The sequence below is a fragment of the Canis lupus genome, chromosome 1, assembly GCF_048164855.1.
Source record: "Canis lupus baileyi chromosome 1, mCanLup2.hap1, whole genome shotgun sequence".
Lineage (NCBI taxonomy): Eukaryota > Metazoa > Chordata > Mammalia > Carnivora > Canidae > Canis > Canis lupus.
Genome location: NC_132838.1, coordinates 66,866,599 through 66,890,298, shown reverse-complemented (window position 1 = coordinate 66,890,298; position 23,700 = coordinate 66,866,599). Strand labels below are relative to the sequence as shown.

The window sequence follows — 23,700 nt, the reverse complement described above, 5'->3', positions numbered from 1 at the left end:
TGTATATTTTGAACAGTTTCTGTAAATACACACATATTGTAACCAATACCCTATCTGTGTGTCTGCACACAAGAAAGGAATTAATCAACAAGAGTCTCACTACAATGCCCTTTCAGGCTTCAGATGGTCTTTCAGCCACACCTATAATCTTAAATCATTTCAGTGAAAAGCTGCATCTTTCCGTATCCCAACTCATCTTTAATCCCTCTTTCTCCTATGTCCCCTATCTGCTTTGCAAATAATCTGTTGGTTTTTTCTTCAAAACACATTCAGAAAATGTCTATCTACCCCTTCTGCCACAACCCACATCATCTTTTATTTGGAGTATTGCGATAGCCCAGGGACTAGTTTTCTTGCTTCTGTCTTTGCTTCGCTTTCCCTTTGAGTCTGTTCTCAACACAGAGGCCAAAGCAAACGTATTAAAAGACGGTCGGATCGTACTTCTCCTCTGTTCAGAGTCTCCCACGGCCTCCCCAAAACAAAGTAAAAATCAAAGTCCTTAACCGTGGCTCTAGGACTCTCCCCTCATTGTCTCCCTAGCCTCACAAACTGCTCGCTCAGCTTTGTGATCCAACAAGACTCTACAGAAGCTCTCAACCTCAGTCTTTGCAGTTGCTGTTTTCTGTGCTTAGAACACCCTCCCCCATCATGGTTTCCTTCCTCTGACTGTTCCCAAGAGCCATGCTTTGAGGCAGTCCTCTTCTTGCCCCCTATTTTAAATCCTGGCATCCCCTAGTCCCAGTATTTCTTATTCCCCTCCTTTTACTTCTTTTTCTCTAAAGCTTATCACAAAGTAAGGTATGATTTAGTTGGTGTATTTTTCTTTATTGTGTGTCTCTCCACACTAGAACATAAATTTCTCCAGGACAGGAATTTGTGTTCTCTTTTCTATTCTGACTGCCAAAAATAGTACCTGACATATCCGAGAAACTATAAATACACGTTGAAAGAATGAATGAATATGTGCACATTTATTTATATCCCAAATAACATATAAATGAATAAAAGTTTGTTATTTGTCAGCAAATGCATATAAAGAGGAGAACTGGCCATATGAAATAGTATGCACCCTATTTCCACCAGCCACCTGGAAGATATTGGGCAGTTTCTACGTATGAATAATACAGACAGTTCAGCACCTTTCAACACTGTCCAAAGTGTTTTAAAAAGTGATTTGTTTCCAGGGCGCCTGGGTGGTGCAGTTGGTTGAGCATCCGACTCTTGGGCGGGATCTCAGGGTGGTGAGATTGAGCCCCACATCGTGGAGCCTGCTTCCCATTCTCTCTCCCTCTCCTGCCCCTCCCACTTGTGCCCTCTCCCTCTCTCAAATAAATAAATAAATAAGCTTAAAAAAAGAGTGATTGGTTTCCAGTATTTGTTAAAATGCTCAAACTTTCAAGTGATTTAAAGAAATAAATCAGAGCCTATCTGATTCAAGGTATCTCTGTAATAACGTTACTGTCACTGGCATATTCTATTTTGCTTCCTTGAAGCAAAGATAAAGGAGTTGTCATAGACTGCTAGGATGTGCTGAGTATTCCTAACCCACTGTCTATTTTCCACAAGCACATAAAGTATATGTGAATACTAGGTATCTCTCTGGGCACCCTCACTTCCCCCTACTATCCTCCCAGCACCCCAAGTTGTTTGATGCTATTTGTTTTGCTTAATAATGAAAATAGTCATTTTGTTTAGTGAATATCCGAAGACATCCACGAAAACACACATGAGATTATGATGTGTTACAGTGAAAAGTTTGTTGAAAACCACTGATGTAGCTAGTTTAGGGCAATGATTTTCAAAGTGTTTTCTATTCCCTGGGGGTGGGGTGGGGGCGTCCTTGAGATCTCAGAGGGTTCCAGGGGTGAAAATTATTTTGATATTAATACTAAGACACTAGCTGCCTGGTTCACTCAGTCACCTTCCCCTCTGCCCCTTTGTATAGTGACGTTTTCCAGAGGTTACATGTTGTGTGATGTACCAACAGACTGAATGTAGAAGGAGATATTAGAATTTGACTATATCGATTAAGCCAGGCTGAAAGACATTTACAAAACATAAGATAATGCCATTCTTCTCACTAAGTAAGCTTTTTCTTGGAAAATACAGGGTGTGTGTGTGTTTTTTTTTTCCCAGAAAATATTTAGGTACTATGTTTATACTTAATGGGGTTAATTTTTGAACATTTTTTTTTTAATTCTAGAGAGCATGAGTGCAGGGAGAGGCTGAGAAAGAGAGAGAGAGAGAAGCTTACTTCCTGCCGAGTGCGGAGCTCAGTGTGATGCAGAGCTCAGTCATCATGCCCAGAACTGAAATCAAGGATTGGATGCTTAATTGACTGAGCCGCCCAGGCACCCCAATGGGGTTCTTATTTTTAAAGGGGTTAATATTTTAGATAGTTGTCAGTTTTACTTTCTAATGAACATATATAAATAGCAGCTAATTTTGAGTCTTCTATCATTTTCTAGGACCAAAAAGTTTGAGAACACTGGCTCTGGGCAATTTCATGTACCGCCTCTAAGCTAGATTTCTGCCTGTGTGCCAGCAACCATCTGATAAGCGTTGTTATCAGTTGTGTGGATGCAAATCTCGTACGTCTGGAAACAGGAGAAACCAGATTCAGAAATGCACTGGTCATTATAGCTAGCAGATGAATATAAATAAAGCCAAGGGGAAGTTTTGAAATGCAAATTTTTCCATCTCAGTTAAAGATTTTTTTTTCCCAAGACCTGATTCGTAGCTTTTACTTGTGTCTTTCCTTTACCTACTGTGGCAATCCTTGCTGTCTCTTTGACTAGTTCTCAGTGTTCCTTTTTTTTTTTTTTTTTTTTAAATTTTTTTATTATTTATTTATGATAGGCACACAGTGAGAGAGAGAGGCAGAGACACAGGCAGAGGGAGAAGCAGGCTCCATGCACCGGGAGCCCGACGTGGGTTCGATCCCGGGTCTCCGGGATCGCGCCCTGGGCCAAAGGCAGGCGCCAAACCGCTGCGCCACCCAGGGATCCCAGTTCTCAGTGTTCCTACTGCAGCCCCAGAAGTTACAGCCGAATTCTGACAATTGTATTCCTGGAAAATAATACAACACAAAACAGTCACTGAGTCAGAATTTCACAGTCAAGCGTGCCTTTCCTAACTCGTTGTATGAACATATGATGCATATGTATTGATTTTTAGATGTCTTATATTGACAGTATTATCTATTATCTCCCAAATCCATGCCTGTTTTCTTGGATGACATGACCACTCACGGAGTATTGACAGATAAGTGCTCTATTTCATTTTTTTTTTTTGACAGAATCATTTGTTGTTTTAAAGCTTGATTATTATTTTGATAAAACTGAAACTTAAACAGTACACCCTAAGTTTGCAGTCACACAGGCAGCAAATATGTTTTGCATTATCACATTTTCCTCAAAATAGCTAGGATTTAGGAAATCAATATTGACATTTTGTCAACGATGTCTTCAATGTCACTTCCTCAGAGAGGTGGTTTCTTCTTTTTTCTTGACTACTCATAATTCCTCCACATTCCTCAGCCTGTCACTTCCTATCACATCACTTAAAAAAAAAAAAAGATATATTTATTTATTTGAGAGAGCAAGAGAAGAGGCAGAGGGAGAGAGAGAACCCCAAGCAGATTCTGGGCCTGTGGAGCTCAGAGACCAAGGTGGGGCTCGATTTCACGACCTCAAGATCCCGACCTGAGCCCAAACCAAGAATGGCCACTTAACCAACTGAGCCACCTGGAGTCCCCTCATACCACACTCTTAATCTCACCAGAGTATTTTTCATTACTTGATATTGTAAAACATTATTTCTTGGTTTATTATCTGTCTTTGCTTCTGAGAATCTAAGTTTCTTGAAAAGCGGGGCCTTGAATGTCTACTCCCCAGTGCTCATAGAACAGAGGCACATCGTTGGCATCAATAAATGTTATTTATTCTCCACTTGGTGTTATGAAAACTTGGTGTTATGAATTATCTGAATAAAAATCACATTACTAAAAGAGCAAAAATAGCTCCATAGAAAACTTTTGATAAGTAAATAAAATATTTTTTTAGGAAAATAAAAATAACTAGAATCACAAGACATATATCCAATAATGGAATTACTTCAAAAAATAGTTCCAGGGTCACCTGGGTGGCTCAGTTGGTTTAGTGGCTGCCTTCAACTCAGGTTGTGATTCCCAGGGTCTTGGATTCAAGCCCCGTGGCCGGGTCCCTGCTCAGTGGGGAATCTGCTTCTCTCTTTCCCTCTGCCCTTATCTGCTGTGTCATGCTCTCTCTCTCTCTCTCTCTCTAAAATAAATAAAACCTTTAAAAAATAAACAGCTCCAAGGCATGACAGTTTTACTGTTGAGCCCTTGCAAGCTTTCAACAAATAAAAACTCTGCATGTTACATAAAATGTTTGCTAGCTCAGAAAGTGACCAATTATTCAATTATATATTTGAATATATATATTTAGAACACCTAAAAGAATAAACTTTAAGATTCTTATAACTAGAAAAAAAAACTTAACTCAAATACTTAGAAATAAAACAAATATACAAAAATTTAAATAAGACTTCAATAACATTAATTATTTACTGTGTTAAAAATTAATGTTGTTTTAAAAATTGTGGTTTTTTGTTTTAAAAATTATCCGAAGTAATAAGGACTTAATTTGCGATCAAAAATCCAAGTCAAGGAAAAAAAAAATTCCAAGTCAAGGGCAGCCCAGATGACTCAATGGTTTAGCGCTGCCTTTGGCCCAGGGCGTGAACCTGGAGACCTGGGATTGAGTCCCACATGGGGCTCCCTGCATGGAGCCTGCTTCTCCCTCTGTCTGTGTCTCTGCCTCTCTCTCTCTCTCTCTCTGTGTCTCTCATGAATAAATAAATGAAGTCTTTTAAAAAAAATTCCAAGTCAAAATCTAAATGTTGTTGGAGATGGAGAAGTTATTCTCAAATTTATCCAAGTGTGTGGGAAATAATAGCTGCTGGTATACAAGTGTACAGTACTTGATAAAGGAAGAAGATGAATTTAAAACTAAAGGCTATGTTTTCAACATTTTGGGGGGAAATTGCCTGTTTGGAGGGAAAAAGTATGTCGCATCCACCTCTTATACGGTAAAGCAAATATTACAGACTGGCTACCCTTGTACCGTAACTGGGCCACAAATATATACTGTTTGTTGCCTGGTATTCTAAAAATCAGAGAAATTTTAGACAAAATACAAATGTTTCAGAAAACTGTGAAGAAAAAGTAAATCAGAAAATATAGCAATACTGGACGCTCATCCCCAGATGGCCACAGTTGGCGTGAATAGAGGAGTGGTGGCCCCCTGGTGCTCTGCAGTTTGGCACGATTCTTCCTACCTCCTGTTCTATGCCAGCTTGTCTCATGCATTTATATGAATGGCTCCAGTCCTGTAGGCATTTGAAATTAAAACCTCCAGATGGATCAAGAGTTAGATATAAAAGATAAAATCACGAAATAAATGAGAAGAAAACACCGGTGAATGTTGAACTGGTTCTTATGAATTGGCCTGAGCCAATCTTATTTGGGGCAACTCTTGAGCTGTTTTGTTAATTAATAGTAGTCTCCAAGAGCCGGAAGTGGATGAGGATTAACGACTTCCCCACAACCTCTATCAGGTTATAAAGAAAGCCATTTTCAGAACAAATTCCTCTGCACGTGCAACCATTTATCAAATTATTAGTAGTAGGCAAAACACTTCACCAGAGATCAAATCTTGGTGCCACCCTTGGGCAAATAGGACTCAGGGGTCCCTCGATTCTGGGGTACTGTTCGAGCAAGAGCAGAAGGCATCTCTGAAAATTTTACCCCATGTCATTTAGTTCCACCAACAAGAATCCATCTCACCAACACGAAGCCTTTTCTACCATTTATTTATTGATTAGCAGAACATCTGGTGGTGAGCAGAGAGGGACTAGCCGAAGCGCTCCTCTGTCCTCTTTGGAGTGTGGCCCTTCAGGCTGGAAGCTGCTCACCATTTGCAGGGGGGAGGGTCCTGGTTACAGCAGGGACCACACGGAGCACGGGGCCTACCCCGAGGAGCACCCACTGACAGCCCACTGCCCATGCCAACATCTTTTAACGTGAATGACTGACATAATACTGTCCTTTGTAGACATGCACCTCCCAACCATGAAAGAAATGGAAAGCACTGCAGAGGAGAGGACAATATTGGGGACCACCAGGACGGAAAGCTTCTGTACAGCCAAAATATTGTAAGTGGGAGCCGAAAAACTGTTGGAAATACAAGTATCAAGTATTTCCTACGTGAAATGGACATTATGTTCATTATACACACACAGGTGCATATGTGTGCCCATTCACAGATTACACACATACGTGTTTCTCTTCTCTTCTTTGTCTTTGTGGGCTACCTCATGCCGCGAGAGTGATCCCACGGTCCTCCCGAGGGGTGCAGGTGCACGTGCTTACTCAGCAGACAGCAGATCTTGCCCTCTGCATGCTCATCTCCGGGCTGCTGCTGCTGCTGCCGCCGCTGATGATTCAAGTGCTTCTCCGCTGGCCACGGACCGTCTACCCATCACCACTGAAGAAACCCCATCCTCACCTCAGCCAGAGAAAACTCTCATGCAGCCCAAGTAACTGCACTGTTTTGTTTTGTTATCAGGGAGGGAGGTTTTTGGGTTTTGCTTTGTTTCATTTTGTTCTGCTTTGTCCTTGGCGCGCATCAGTTCCCCGCCACTCCCTCTGGAGGTGCCTGCCTTGACCTGGGAGGACGCTCAACTGCTGTCCTGGGTACTGAAGCTCAAGAACGTGGCTTATCTTTCCTCATGGTTGTTGCTGGCTGCACCTCCCACAACAAACCGAATTCCCAGCAGCCACCGTAAGCAGGAGTAGTTCTAGAATAACACCCTGGGTCAGCATAATACCTCCAACCCTACTCCTTTTTCTGCCCGAGTAGTAACCTTTTCCTGGAATAACTCATCTTGAGAAAATCTTTCCTGTCATGTATAAAAAATCAGTCTTGCTCCAAGGTTCAACTGATAATCACAATGTGATTGTGTTACGTTGGTACATTTCCCAAAACCTGTGTTATTTGGTCGTGCAGTGGACATCTGTTGTTTGTGGCTGCCAAAAATCCATTTCCTCTTCTTTTGAAATGGTCCCCTGAACTTTCGGGGGGAAAACTACTTCTTCACTATTGGATACAACCAAGGAACTATCAATCAAGATGTCCCCATTTCCCCCGGCCAGGGGATCTGCATGTGGCCCAAGTTATACCAATCAGATGCTTCTCTCTCCTTGGAATTTGAAGCTCACGTGGAATGTGAAGAAAGGTGGAAAAAGCAATTGGAGCTGATCAATCCCATCTGGCTGTGACTTATTCCTTTCCATTTTCCCCATAGATGCTTTGGCTCCTTGCTTTTCCAAGACTGACTCTGAGATTGTGTAAAGATGTCCCATATCCTCCAGTCCTCCAACATATTCCTCTGTGCTTGTTAGGTTGGGTTGATTTTTGTTTCTTGCTCCTAAAAGAATCCCGACTGATACAAGTTCTACTCATGACTGCATTTTTATGTAAGTATGATTTTTCTCCAGATTTCCTGTTCCTCAGCTGCATCTATCTACGAGGAGGATTCCAGACTGATCTTACAGACACCGTCCTCCCATCTGGTCTACTTTTCTCTTAGACGCTGGACCTATTCGCAGGCCGGGGCTAAGATCAGATCATGCCTGGAATATGTTATGAAGGTCAAATGACTGTCATGACTCATTTTCAAATTCTCATACTTTCATTTTTTGCTTTTTATTGCCACAAATCAAAAGCACTCTTTGAGTCCCTGATGGGAAGAGAAGAAAACAGATGAAAGCAAGGACTGTGATGTGGAGGTGTGCCTTTCCCTCTTGTCGCCACCTGGCAGGAGTGAATAGGCCAATGCAGGTGTAACCAGGGCTGAGGTTTCTGAGCTAGTCTTTGAGGAAGGCATTCCCTTGCTTTGTATTAGACTTCTTAAAAATGTCTCTTTAATCATCCAGGTCTAAGGCAAAAACCTCCCTGTGAATCGATAGAAAAAAGATATATATAGGTCTCTGGCCCTGGTTCCTGTACAATGCTCCTAAAATCCCTATAATTCCCGAGGTGACAAGAACACTAGGAACGTCTTTTGTTCTAATATTTGATGTTTAAACCCCTGTGTCTGACAGACTTCCTAAATCCCTTGGAATTTCCTTGGTGACAGTGGTGTTTTTTATTCTAATGGGGTGACTCTCTATGGGCTCCAGGATGGGGAATGGTCACCAGAAAGATCAAGACATGAGGAGAAGCTTGGAGCTTTTGGCCCAGTCCCCTATCCTTCAGGAAGGGAGGAAGGAGCTGGAAATTGAGTAAATTATGATCTCGCCTACATGATGGAGCCTTCTTAAGAATCCCAAAACTATCAGGTTCGGGGAGCTTCCAGGTCCCTGAACACATGGAAGTGTTGGGAAGGTGGTATGCCCCGAGAGGGCATGGACTCTCTGTGCCCCCTCCCACATGACTTTCCCTATGCATCTCTTCCCTCTGGGTGCTCATTCTTTATCATATCCTTTTATAACAAACTGGTCAACAGTAAGTAGACTGTTTTCCTGAGTTCTGTGAGCTGTTCTAGCAAATTAATTGAACCTGAGGAGGGTATAATGGTGTAGGAGTGCTGACAATGACTGACTCCATCTTTGGCTCTCCACCTTGTTCATGTTTGCTCAGTGACATCCCTTGGGGCTATTTGTTCCGGGCCCCTGGAGATTAATATACATACTTCAGAAATGCCCACCAAGGCCAGGATAGGGGTGGAGGGAGACTTGTCTTGGCCTCCCAGGAGTCTGTTAGGGATAACATGGTCTTGCCCTTCCTGACTCACAGGTGGTGCTGCAAGATCTAACTGAAGAGTAGCTGTTGGTCAGATGCATGCACCCCCCTTAGGTGTGTGCAAACCCTTTGATCTCACTACAACATCCTTCTGCGTGGCCCCTCACTCTATAACATCTGTGGACTACGTCCCGACTTTTGCAGGGAAAAACTATGCAGCCGCCACACATCATTCTCTCCCCACTCCTCGCTGTCAGTAAGCAAGTCACCTTGTAGGGAGTGGCCTGCTTCGTTTCTGGTCTCAAAGTGCCTTTTCAGTCTGGGGGATACTTGACTGTTTCCCCTCCACCTTCTAACACATGGGAACCTCCGGGTCATAGCTGATTGGCCTGAAGTACATCTTGAGACACAGCCCTAGCCTGAAGGATCTAATGCTTTCTCCAGGTAGATACTGTCAGAATTAAGTTAAATTGTAGGTCACCCAGCTGCTGTCACAGAATTGCCCCCACAGCTGGTGTCAGAGTGTTGTTAGTGTGGTAGTTGTCATGTGAGAGTAAAGGAGAGACCCAGGAGGAGTGCAGATTTTCCTTACCCATTATTCTTGGAAAAGCCATTTTCATGTTGCTATGTTACATGCTTTTCTCTTCCATATGTATTTTAGGATTATTTCTAAATTCCACGAAAAATCCTGTTGGGATTATATTGGATAATACTGATTCATTAGATTAACTTAGTGTAGGGTTGCCCAGTAAAATACAAGATGCCCAGTTAAATTTGAAGTTCAGATAAATAATAAATTATATAAATATAAGTAAGTAAATGCCTATATATGTGTATATGTTTAGATAGATAGGTAGATAGAGGTATCCATGCAATAATTTTTTAACGTAAATATGTCCCATACAATATTTGGGAGATAGTTCTATAAAAGAGTTATTCATCATTTATTTGAAATTGAAGTTTAATTGAGTATTCTCTATTTTTTTGTTTGTTAAATCTGGCAACCCTAACTTGGGAAGAAATAACATCTTTAAGATATTGAGTCATCCTTTTCACAAACACTCTATACTCTCCATCTATTTCGTGTTTATATCACTAAATAACTAGGGTCGTATATTTTGCTAAGTTTGTTAGATTTATTCCTAAGTGACTTAAAAATTTTAAAGTTATTGTGCATCAAAGGTTATTGCAGAGGAATCCTGTTAATGCTTGTATGTAAGCAGATGGTGATCTCATATTGAACAATCTTCTTGAACTTTATTAACTTGTCTGTAAAGTGTCTTGAATTTTTGTATTCACAATAGAATCACCAAGAAAGAATGAGCTTTCTTTCTGGTTGATAACCTTTTATTTCTTTTATTTTTCACTACACAGACGGGGACCCCCCAGTACAATGCTGAAGAGAGGTGGTAATAGCAGGTATCTTTGTGTAGTTCCTAATTTAAAAGGAATAGATCTAGAATTTTATCAGAGTATTATTGGTTTTAAATGTTTAAAGATAGTTTTGATTAGGTTAAAACTTTTCTATGTCTAGTTGGCAAACAGTTAATAGTAATAGTGAAATATTGTCACAAGTGGATATTTAAACCTACCCAAATTACCTTCTGTACCTATAGAGATCATCACATGGCTTTTCTCCTTTTTTACTGTGGCAAATTTAGTAATTGATTTCCATTTATAAAAACATCTTTTGGTTCCTGGGATATTCCCGACTTAGTCATGGCCCACACCGACGAGGCAAACACACACAGGCATTTTTGGATTCCATTGCAAATTAACACCTTAGCTCAAAGGTTTACTTATATTCCACGTGACATCAGCCTATAATGTTTCTTACAGTATTTATGTCTGATTCTGAACAGAAGGCTATAATGGCCTCATAGGGGAATTTCTTCTTTTTCTAGCCTCTAAAATAGTTTGTGTAACTTTAGGTTGGGCTTTTCCTTGAAACAATCATTCTCAAACTTCAGCACACATCACTGCACGGATTCAGTGATATCAAACGCAGAATCTCTAATTTAGGAAGTATGAAGGAGAGCTTGAGAATTGGCATTTCTGACACATTCTCGGACGTTGCTGACGCTTTTGGTCTGAGGGCTGGATTTTAAGAAACATTGCTTTATAAATCTCATTTATAAAACCTGAAGAGCCAAGTTGATTGTTTTGTGTTCTTAAATAATTGATAACTTTTAAACTATTAATTCACTGTCTTAATGATGTAGTTCTAGTCTAGTTTGCTTTTCGGTCTATTTGGTAACATATAGTTCTCTGAGAAATTGTCTAGTTCTCCCATGTTTTCACTTATGTTCACAGAATTATTCAAGATATTCTCTGATGTTTTAATGTTTTAAATTTCTACTGCACTGTGTACTCTTTTGCAGCTCTAATATTATCTGTTCGCGACTTCTCCCCAGTGGTACCGTAGAGCTGGCTTGTACTGGCCGCTGAGAGCCAACTCTGTGCATCTCTTCCCAATCTGTGTACCGTGACATCGTTTTGGTAGATTAAAATCAGCAAAAGTGGTGATATTTACCTTTGGAAATCAGAAATGTCAGAAATGGGAGCATACTAGCACCCCAGAGAGAGCTGCTTTAACTCAACACTCTTTCTCTTCCCATCTTCCTCTGCCTCTTTCCCTCTCCCTCTGTCTCTCCCATCAATCTTGTTACATATTTTTCTATTTTATTAGTCCTTTTCAAGAAAATATTTTTGGTTACAAGCAGGGAGGAGAGGTAGAGGGAGAAGAAAACTTCCCAAGGAGCAGGGAGCCCAATGTGGGGCTTGATCCCAGGACCCTGGGATTATGACCCAAGCTGAAGGCAGACGCTCAACCCACTGAGCCACCCACGTGTCCCTCCTGTTATTATTTTTCTAAGTTCTTGGTTGATTAGCTCATTAATTCTTAGTTTTTGTAATATTTGCATTTTAAGACTACACATTTTCCTCTAGAAACCTTTAATTCTATTGCACAAGCCTTATTCTATTGGGGTTTTAGTTATAATTCATGACTTAATGTTTCATAATAAACACTATTAGGATTTCTTCTTTGGCTCATGACTTACCTAGAATTGTGGACCTCTTTTAAATGTCCAGATATTTGTTACAATAATTTGGATTGATTTATTTATTAGGCTGTAAATTATTGGTTTGTTATTTCATCCTAGTAGCAGAGTAGTTATGGAATGTGGCATATGTTATTGATTGTTTGGCATTTATGGAGAATACTTTGCGGTCCAGAACCTGATCCACCTCTGAAAATCTTCTTTGAGCTTGAAAGGAATGTGCATTCCCTGACTGTCCTCTAAATTATTAATTTGTTGTTCATTGCTTTAAAAATATTTTTAAATATTAACTGTCAATTACTATGCTTTAACTACCAGTTTCTGAGAGAAGCATGTTAACACTTTCCATTATGTAGAGTCTTGGTCCCACCTCAATCTGCCTGCTTGCCTGGGAGGCCCAGCACCTACACGTGGTTCTGACTGACTGCTCTGTAGGCCAGGACATCAGCTTCACCTTCCCCTCTCTATTAATTGCTTGATTTCTATGTTTATGGCTCCTAGAGTTTTCTTGCTTTTCTTTCAAGCTAAGAGTTGTACTATGCCATTTAAAAACAATTTCATCCAAATGAGGGAAAAAAAAGATATCATCCAGGATTTTCTTTTTTTCTTTTTAAAAATATTTTATTTATTTATTTATGAGAGACACACAGAGAGGCAGAGACACGGCAGAGAGAGAAGCAGGCTCCATGCAGGGAGCCCTATGAGGGACTCGATCCTGGAACTCCAGGATCACGCCCTGGGCCGAAGGCAGGCGCTCAACTGCTGAGCCACCCTGGTGTCCCTCATCCAGGATTTTCATGATAGTTCAAGGGAAGCCGTTTATACCAGCTCCTCCCTTTCTTCTGCGCTGCCCTTCTAACATTAATTTCTTTTAACTGAGATGAAAGTTCCAACTTTTGGCCTCATTGATTCTTTTCTTCTATAGCTTTCTTATTTTTCATTTGTTATTTCATTCTAATCTCTTGGATTCACCCCCTCATTTTCTTGTCATTGTTTTGTACTTAAATTTTATAAAAGCAGTTAAGACTTGATTTCTCAGTGGAGAACTTTTTAAAGGAGAGGTATATGTTTTGTATATAATTTTCTTAGTCTACATTTGTAGCATTGTCCTTTTTTCTTCTGCAGCTTTTAAGAAAATTTACTGAAATTTTGCTTGTGCAAAATTTTTCTGTATAAGTATGCTTGAAAATCTTCCTATGTAGAAGTATGCTTGGAGAGACCATGCAACTGCTGTAGAATTTAGTCAACAGATAGCTATTATATATAATCTTATTAAAGAGAATATTTGGTTTAGTTTTTCATCTAATTGACCATAATGAACTGAGAATACATGGCACATTTATTTACTCCTTTTATGCCTCTGAAAATTTTTCTTAAATATTTTGTGCTATATTCTTAATGGTATTTATTCAAATGGTATTTATTCAAATGGTAGTTAAATAGGTTTAAAAAAGTGGTGTGATATATAAGAGCTTGCAATGGTATGTAGAGTTACATGACTTTTTTTTTTTAAAGATTTTATTTATTTGACAGTGAAAGAGTGTACAAGCAGGGGAAGTGGCAGAGGGAGAGGGAGAAGCAGGCTTAATCCCAGGAGCCCGGGATCATGACCTGAGCTGAACGCAGACACTTAACCAACTGAGCCACCCAGGAGCCTCTAACATTACATGACTGTTAAATAACCATTGTGGCTTTTATACTTTATTATCATATATTACTTTTTTCTTATAATTTTTTTGCTTGAATTGTAATTTGTTATTTCAAGATTCCCTCAACAAATAGAATATTGCATCATACATTGCTCATTTATATATAATTGTTAAGATCTTTCTATTCTGGAAACAGAAAGATCATATATACATCTCATATCTGTGATACAATCACTGTGTATCTCTCTAATTGAATATTTCCTCAACTGTTAAATGAAAATAGGTGTGGAATCTTACTTCATAAGATTGTATTAAAATTAAGTATTATGTCATTATATGATTATCATATGTAAAGCATAATCACTATATTATATATAAGCTTATAATAACTGTCATCTATATATCTAACATATATATCATAGCACTTGGAAAATAGTGAACATTCAATAAATGTTAGATCAAGAAATGAAGAGAATTATCCCTCAAGCAGCATTCAAATACTGGCAAATAAACTAAAAAAAAAAAAAGTTGGGAGGGAAGCTAAACATATTGCAGTTTAATACCATTGACTCTGTGACTCACATTGTTAATGGAAATAAGTTAGGGCTTTTTAAATTTAGGCAGAGCATAATTCTATTAATAAATAACATTTGTTCTGTGGTTTAGTTTATAAAGTAGTCCAAATCTTGAAAGTTTTTATTTAATTATGTAAGCATTAGAAAAATATCTTTCAAGTTTCAGTGGGATATTATGATGAAGAGAGTTGTAAGGAAAAATCTATTCTGCATTGATGGGCAAGAGATCCAACACGAGGTTGAGAGTGGAGCCAGAAAGATCAGATAGGAGTTTATTTTAATCTAGAGATATATGATGGCAAGAGATCTGAGAGACAGCATTGAGAAAAAATAGGAAACTTGCCAAAGAATAACATACATCTTGGTGAAAATCAACAGTCTCCAGGGTTTCAAAGTAAATCTTTAAAAACAAAGTCTTTCGCACATCTATAAATTCTCAGAATTTTTAAAGGGGAATTTAGCTTCTACTTCTATTTGAAAAATACTCACACCCAACCCCCACCCTCCTCCCCTTCCACCACCCCTAGTTCGTTTCCCAGAGTTAGGAGTCTTTATGTTCTGTCTCCCTTTCTGATATTTCCCACACATTTCTTCTCCCTTCCCTTATATTCCCTTTCACTATTATTTATATTCCCCAAATGAATGAGAACATACACTGTTTGTCCTTCTCCGATTGACTTACTTCACTCGGCATAATACCCTCCAGTTCCATCCACGTTGAAGCAAATGGTGGGTATTTGTCATTTCTAATGGCTGAGTAATATTCCATTGTATACATAAACAAACATTTTTTTCCATTTTTGAGCACATAATTATTTGTTTAAAAATACACTTTAAAATTTTAGATGAGAACTTTCCCTTCCAGTCAAGATGAATCTAATAGGGGTCAGATTTTACCCACATCCATTGCCTTAAACAATTTTAAAAAGAGAACATGTAAGAAGTAAAAGTTGTCAAAAAAAAAAAAAAAAGGAAATAAAAGTTGTCAGATATTGGATAACAAACAGCACAGAATTGTGACTCCTGAGAGAAGACAACTAAATAGTATGTGCCCTAATATTTTCTAGTAGCTTGGAGAGAGTTTTCATGCCACAGTAAAGTTATAGGAACCCAAACAGAACCCAAGAGTCTTACTAAGTTGAAGAGTAAAAAGTCAAAATTTAGGGAGGCTAAGTTGGCTAAAATTTGCTATTGAGATTACTGGAGAGGAAAGAACTGCACAGAAAGAGTTCCAGAGATTTTTAGAGGAATCTTTTGAGTCTTTTTTTTTTTTTTCTTTTGAGTCTTTAGCTGAAAAGTCATCTACATATAATAAGGAAGAGGTTTTGAAAACTCCCTGAGGATCACATAAAGCACCACCATGAAGGAGGAGAAGAATAATTCCTAGAAATCACGCAGGTTTGGAAATTGTTCATGTTCCTACCTGAAAATGTGTGAAGATCATATAATACAAGGCTCATCTGATAGAATTCTCAAGAGTATTATCTTCCTAGGGGTGGTGGAGAGGGAGGAGGGCGGGGGGTGGGGGTGAATGGGTGACGGGCACTGAGGGGGGCACTTGATGGGATGAGCACTGGGTGTTATTCTGTATGTTGGCAAATTGAACACCAATAAAAAATAAATTTATTATAAAAAAGAAAAAAGAGTATTATCTTCATGAAATTACATTATCACTAGACTGTGAGTTGCTTTAGGCACTGTTCTGATGAACTCCTACTCACCCTGTTGGTGCAGGAAGGGTCTCTTACACTAAATAGTACAGGATTGTCAAACACATGCACCCAACGATGGTGCCAGAAGAGATTGGCAGCAAATTCCACGAGGGTCACATGGCATTGCCTTTGGGAGCAAAGTAATTCCAATGTGGCTATGCAGGCAGGCTTTGTAGTTTATAAGCGGTGCCCCTTGGTTCTTATGAGATGTTGTGATCGGCTTGTTTGAATAGTTTTGTGGACTGGCAGGAGATAAGACATGTTAAGTTGACGACCTAGTACAGTGCAGCTGGTCCAACTGATAAGGGAACTAACCAGATGGATAGACTTTCCCATGAGAGCAGGGAAACACATAGCTAGGCCTGTGGGGACCTGTGAGGCCAAAGGTAACAAGGCAGCATTTGAAATTTTAGTTTTAACTCTACAGCCCCACTATAATGAAGTTTGAAAGAAAACTCAGAATGATCTGATTATAGGTAACTTTCCTATTGCATAACTTACCTATAGCTTACATATTATAAGTAACACGCTGGAACAAAATTTAAGAGAATTTAAAGGAATATAACAAAATAGAGCAACTGATACTATAAATCCACAAAATCAAAATTAAAAATCTTCTTCAAATGAGTAAGAAAATTCTGACCCATACTATTATAAAATTGAATCAATAGGAATTAATCTGGAAATAACAGAGATGTTGAAATTGGCAATGACATATAAACAGCTCTTATAAATATGACCCACATGTTCAAGGAGGTAGAGCAAAACATGAAATGATGAGAATAAAATCTTTTTTAATATCGAAGCTATAAAAATGGCCAACATGGAACTTCTATTTTTTTTTTTAATTTTTTTTTTTATTTATTTATGATAGTCACAGAGAGAGGAGAGAGAGAGAGAGAGAGAGAGGCAGAGACACAGACAGAGGGAGAAGCAGGCTCCATGCACTGGGAGCCTGATGTGGGATTCGATCCCGGGTCTCCAGGATCGCGCCCTGGGCCAAAGGCAGGCGCCAAACCGCTGCGCCACCCACGGATCCCCAACATGGAACTTCTAGAGAGGAAAAATACAACATCAGATATGAAGAATGCACTGTATGGAATTAAGAACAGTCTAGGTACAGTAGAATAAGAGATCAGTAAACTTGAAGACATAGCAATAGAAACTATCCATAATGAAGTACAGGAGGGAAAATTAGATTGAAAAAACAAAGAATCCAGGTCCAGTAGGACAATGTCCAGCCTTCTAATATATGTGTAATTGAAATTCCAGAGGAAAAGGATGAGATGTCAGAAAAACATTTGAAGACAAAACGTGTAAATGTTTTCTAAAGTTGATGAAAACTGATAGACCCACTGACCTGGAAAAGTCAATAAAAGTTACTCAGAAAACCATGTTAAATCACATCATAATCTATTATAAAAAGAAAAAAAAAGAGAAAATCTTAACAGTATTAGGAATAAAATAGAACAAAAATAAAATAGAATTAAAAAACAACATGCAATCCAAATGAAGGCAGGAAAAATGGATCAAATTACAGATGGGAAACTAAGAAAACAAATACCAAAAGTTAATAGATTTAAACCTATAAGTATTGATAATTGTATTTAATGTAAATGGCCTAATACACCAATTAAAATGCAGAGATAGTTAGGATTTTTTTTTTTTTAAAGAAAGACTCAATTATATGCTGTCTACAAGACTGGAATTTAAATAGAAAAGAGCGGCTAAGGTAAAAGTAAAAGCATAGGAAAAAGGAGACCACGCATGGAAAAATAAATGGCATGCAAAGGCCAATCAAAAGAACACTTCCACTTCTGGCCATGATGAAGAAACAGGGATGGAGTTTATCCACACATAAGGAACAAATAAAAAATGTATAAATAATATGGAACAATAATTTCAAAACACTGCACCTAGAGTTACAAGGAGAGTGATTTCTGATTTCTGATGGATGGGAAACCCATGAGGTGAGGACTGTGCTATCCTCACCACAATGCTTTGAGAGAGTTTCCAGGTCAAGAAGGAGGGAGGAAATTGTCAAATTCCCTGAAAGCATTAATTCCTGAAGCTCATTCATGAACAAATAAATAATCTAAATACTCCTATACCTGTTAATGAGGTTGAAACTGTGGTTATAAAGCTTCCCACAAAGACAACTCCAGGCTCACATTGCTTACTGGGTAAACTCTAACAAATATCTAAGGGAAGAACAATATTAATTCTAGACACACTGTTCCAAAAATTAACGAGGAAGTCATATTCTCCAACTTGTTCACTATGAAGTTACTATGAAACTGACTCCAAAACCACGCAAAGGCATTCCAAGAAACATAATAAAACAAACAAATAAGAAAAATTACTCATCACTATCCCTCATAAGCATCTTTATAAAAGTCCCAAACAAAATTTTAGCAAATTGAGCCCCCAAATATGGATAATTCGTCATAACCAAGCTGAGCTGTATCCAGGAATAGAGGATTGGTTTAACAGGAAATGTAGCAATGTATTCACTACCTTACAAGCTAAAAATGAAAAGTCAGATTGAAAACTTACCTCAACAAACAGAAAAAAACCACTTGACAAAATTCTATATCTATTCCCTGTGAAATACTCAGCAAAGAAAGAACACAAGAATACACCCTCAACTGGAAAAAGGAAATCCACAAAAACCCAACATAACACTTCACGGTAGAAGAACAAATGCTTTCCCACTCACGATGTCAGGACAAGACAGGGAGGCCTGATGTTCCTAAACGCGTCGCGGAGGGGGAAATGGCTTCATCGTGATGGGGTGGCGTGTCTGGAGTGAAATTTCCCGTGGATTCCTGCGTGCACACATGCGAGTGCCTGTGTGGTTACTGCTCAGGGACAGAATGGATAGAAGGGTCACGGGCTGCCCGATTCCTTCCCAGCAGCCAAGAGGATGCAACTTTACCCTGCTTCTTTCTATTTAATGACTTTTGATTAATTGAACAATTTGCAGCAAGTGACTGCAGTTTGGATCCCCGATTCCACCCAACATGAATTCAAACTCCACCTAGTATTCATTCAAAACCACTGTGTTTTGTTTTAAGGGAAAATGACATTTTTAGGGCGGTTAAAGTGAGAAGGACGTGGGTCTGGAATCAAGGATTCTGGTTGTGATATTGGTTCTGCCACTGAAGCAAGTGCTTTATCCCTTCTTGGCCTCTGCATCTCATCCAGTAAGTAAAGAGCTAGACCGAAAGGCCTCCTTAGTTCTCTCCTCGCTTGGAATTTTAATAAATGTTCGGATTAATCTCCCTCAAACTTTAGTGTGCATCGAAGTCCCCCAGAAGGTTTGCTAAAACACAGATTTCTGATTCCTGCATCCAGAGATTCTGATTCAGCAGATGTGGGTGCAGCCAGACATTTTGCATTTCTGACAAGTTCCAAGGCCTGGCTGCTGCTGCTGTCCCTCGGGCGACCCTTGGCATAGCCCGGGTCAGCAATCCAGAGGTTGCACTGGTTGCCCTTCTGTCTCAAGACGTGAGATGATATATTTTTGGAATAAAATCAGTCATAAATACTCCAGTAAGGCTGTATGCTTTAAATAGTCCATCATATTAAAAAAAATACTTCTGTTGCTGTAAAAAGCTAGTATTTATTACTTTATGTTACTGTTTTGGGCAGGTTAATGAAGTACGTGACTGGTTTCTCTGTGTGCATTAGCAGACTTAATCCCCTTTATTGAATGTGTTTTCATATGGAGTCTTTTGATTTGCATTTTGGTTGGTATTTTGAACACAGGTTTAGGGTCTTTTGCCTTCAGGAGCTTGTAATCAAGTGAGAGAGACGGGCATGAACAAACAATTCTTAAAGCATCAAATAAAAATGCTAAAATTATTTTAAAAAATACAACATACACCCCTTTATAACAAAGGTATATGAGGGAGAGATTAATTATTTATTTTTGAGGATTTTATTTATGTATTTGAAAGAGAGGGGGGTAGGGGAGCAGCAGGCAGAGGGAGAGGGAGAAGCAGACATCCCACTGGGCAAGGAGCCCAGGATGTGGGGCTCAATCCCAGGCCCTGGGGATCCTGACCAGAGCCAAAGGCAGATGCTTAACCCCTCGAGCCACCCAAGCGCCCCCTGGGAGAGATTAATTCTAATTGGAGGTTACAGAGAAGAGGAAACACATAATCTGTGATGTCCTGGTGATGAGGCTCTGGTATAGAAAATGCCAGACTCAGGGGATGCAAGGATCTATTTTAACTACTTTTCTATAGTCAAAGACAACTAGCCTAGCGGGAACTTTCTTTTGGGGTCCTATATACACTTGAAAAGTGTACATTTAAGCACACTTAGAATAATCAAGAAATAGGGGATCCCTGGGTGGCCCAGCAGTTGAGCACCTGCCTTCAGCCCAGGGCATGATCCAGGGGTCCCAGTTGAGTCCCACATGGGGCTCCCTGCATGGAGCCTGCTTCTCCCTCCATCTGTGTCTCTGCCTCTCTATGTCTCTGCATCTCTCATGAATAAATAAATACAATCTTAAAAAAAAGAATAATCAAGAAATAATTGCTCTCTAAATATGCTTACACACACGCACAGCCATGATAGCCATAGAAGATGTCACTTTTAAATTACTACTTTCCATCAACAATAATACCTTCTAAATTTTTATGCTCATGAAGAATGGATGAGCAAATGTATCAGTTGAATCAGACACTGGTGAAATCAAATTTAAAATAGAATGAATTCTGAAAATAAATTTGGGTGAAACCCATGGTGTAACATGTGTTTTCTGCCTGAATGTAAATCTGAGTTATACTTTTAAACAGTATGTACATACTGTATGTGTAATCATGTGTTATAGATGGAAGATAATTAAAATATTTAGAAATTAAAGTTTAGATGCACAGAGGTTTTTTTTTTATAGAATACAAATAAAAGTTAATCGTACAAAAATGAGGCCTTCATATTTTATAGTTCAATAAGGCTAAACAAAAACTAGGTTATTTTTTAGAATTCACAAAAATTTCTCTGTCACTCCCCCACATCCCAACTATTAAAATGGCCTGACCAAATGTCATCAAAACAAACACTTTAAATAACACCAAGTCCTTTAAAGACAACTATGCCATATGTTATTTTTTGGCATATGTGATCTTCATGGCATGGGACGGTGTGATTTTAAATCCCTGTAAAGCATCCCTGGCACCTCCAGCCTGTCCATCATTTTCAAATTCAACAAAAGCAATGTCATGCCTCCCGGGTACCAAACGTACTTCTTTGAAGCCCAGAAACTGATTAAACAGCATAGACAACATCATCTCATTAGTCTCTTCTGGTAAATTGTTGAGGAATAAAATATAGTTTGGAGGGTAATCAGGGACCTGAGGATTTGGTGTTGAATTTCCTTGGGCATTTGCTGCATTTGGTGTTCCCTGACCAGGCTTTTTGTTTGCAGTGGTCGCAGTCTGTTCCACAGTTTTTGCTTTTTTCTTTCCCTTCTTCTATTCTTTGTCAGCCAAAGTGCCACGCATTTTAGATATTATATCCGAATCTGTTTTTGCCTACTGGGTTCGCATTGGTTTACCATAAAATGGAAATCCTTGTAACTGTCTCAAGCCATTTGTGGATGAGCCCAGTTCCTTAAAAATAACAAAGGCTTGCCCCCTCATCTTCATGGTCTGTAAAGCTACAATACCTACCACAGGGCCAAACTGAGAAAACAAGGCGTACAGGGATCACTTCAATTCTTCTTTTTTAATTTTGTCTTTCATATTGTTCATGTAAATTATATGATTTGGTCTGATATCCGTGTTTGCAGTTAAACTGTTTCAAATTGCCTGGGGCCTGCGCTGGTCAGGTGCACCGAGGCTTGACCAGACCCCAGGCTGCACCCCTGGGTTTTATTCCTTTGTTCCAGTTCCCTACCACCTTATGCTGAGGGGTCGACCTGGTGTTCGTAACCATTGCTTCCATGTATTGAAGGACTATTCTGTGCTATCCACACGGTATCCGTTTTCTTGAATAATCCCAACAATCCTAGAAAATAAGTAGTACTCAGTTCATCTAAGATCCAGCTCACACGAGTTGTCTGTTTTGCAAACACTTTGGCAGATTTCTACCTGACTCCAGAGCCAATGCCCGTGTGCAAACTGCTCATGTGGCCTCGAACTATTCTCGTTTGACCCAGGGAAAAAAAGGAAAACCCTGCTAATATAATTGCATTGTTGTCAGTGTTATGGCTCTTCGTGTCTCCACTCCTCCCGTTGGGTGTGTCTCTTGATCGGCAAATAGAAGAGGAGAGTCATCCGGACTCAACGGGCTAGTAATGAATCTTGCAGGCCCCGCTGTATTTACAGATGGAAGAAACTCCAGAAACATGAAGGTCAATGCAAATTATCAGAACTTAGGATCTGTGGAGTGGGAACAGGGGGTCACGTAGGCAGGTAAGGCAATAGGTGCGATGTAACACTTAAGAACACACAGATAACCTTTGGGGCCAAGTAAGTGTATCTAGTTAGTTCCAAACAAAGTGTGTGACTCTAACAACACAGTTCTTTCTTTCTTTCTTTCTTTCTTTCTTTCTTTCTTTCTTTCTTTCTTTCTTTCTTTCTTTCTTCTCTCTCTCTTTTTTTGAATTTATTTATTTGAAAGAGAGAATGTGGGAGAGAGAGTGAGCATGAGCAGGGGGGCAGGGGCAGAGGGAGAAGCAGGCTTCCCGCTGAGCAGGGAGCCCAACTCGGGGCTCCATCCCAGGACTCCGGATCATGACCTGAGCTGGAGGCAGACCCTTACCCAACTGAGCCACCCCGGGGCTCTCCTTCCTCTTCCATAATTATCCAACTCTCAGATTCACTAGTTACCTCAAGAGACAGTTTCTGCCTTCCAGGTTAGCTTCCCATAGCACTTCCTTCTGGGAAGTGTCCAAGGTTTGGACCCTTGCTGGCTTCTCAGACATCTGTGCATCGCTGGCCTGTTTCTGCTTGAGTGGTGTGGCAGGTGAAGGGCAGCCACACATTCTCTGGTACTCCTTTTATCAGGAGACACGGCCTATTTGTCTTCCTCTTGAATCTGGGCTGCCATGAGGCTATTTCGACAAACAGAAAGAGACTATGTGCAAGAGACTGTGGCAGCTCTGGAGCTTGTTTTTATGAGGGTAGCAGCTTTTGCTTTGGGCTCCTAAAGCCCCAAGACAAAAAATAAGAAGTCGGACTGCCCTGCTGGAGAGACCACAGAGAAAGGCCTGAGAATACAGAGAGTCAGAGAGAGAAAGAGAGAGAGAGGCCTAGCTGAGCCCCATCCTTCCAGTTGACTGTGGCAAGGTATCACGTGAATGAGGGAAGTTACCTTAGATCTTTCAGCCCCACCCAGGCACCAGCTAAAAATGGGTGAGTCAGCACCCTATAGAACAAAACTCTTGCCCAGGTACATATGCCCAAATTCCTGGCTCATAAAATAATGACATATAATAAAATAGTTCTTGTTTTAAGCCATTAAGTTTGGGAGTGATTTTTACACAGCCGTAGATAATGGAAGAAACAAGTAGAAATTCTGAATCTTGGACTTATGTTCCCCTACGGGATAGTTCCTATCAGTTTCTTCTTCTCCCTATCACTGAAGGTAGATGGTTCCCTTCAAATCACACCGATAAAGCCATCCATGCAGTAAAGACTCATCTGCCTGAATTCTGGTTCCCAGGATCCTTTTGCAGGCATGTCCCATTTGTCTTGAGTCTTGCTTATTTAGACGCACCCCCTCTCCTGCCTGTGTCTTTATAAAGCGTGCATGCCTTATTTTTTGTGTGTATGGATTTTTCTCTGTGATTGTGTTACAATGGGAGTCTTTTTATATTGATTTCACCTTGCCTCTGTGGGATGTGTGCATGCTCCTCTCTG

At 39.7% G+C, this 23,700-nt stretch overlaps 1 long non-coding RNA gene and 1 pseudogene across 1 annotated transcript; one reads left to right on the top strand and one right to left on the bottom strand.

The window, feature by feature from the left end:
• The first annotated feature begins 4,615 nt into the window (after positions 1–4,615).
• LOC140637162 (uncharacterized) lies at positions 4,616–15,598 on the top strand. Its single transcript, XR_012034415.1, has 5 exons — positions 4,616–6,621; positions 6,715–6,866; positions 7,583–9,272; positions 10,203–10,247; positions 15,398–15,598. It is a non-coding gene; the product is annotated as an uncharacterized lncRNA (long non-coding RNA).
• A 5,243-nt stretch (positions 15,599–20,841) lies between these two features.
• On the bottom strand, positions 20,842–22,823 carry LOC140605278 (U2 small nuclear ribonucleoprotein B'' pseudogene; annotated as a pseudogene).
• Between the last annotated feature and the right edge of the window lie 877 nt (positions 22,824–23,700).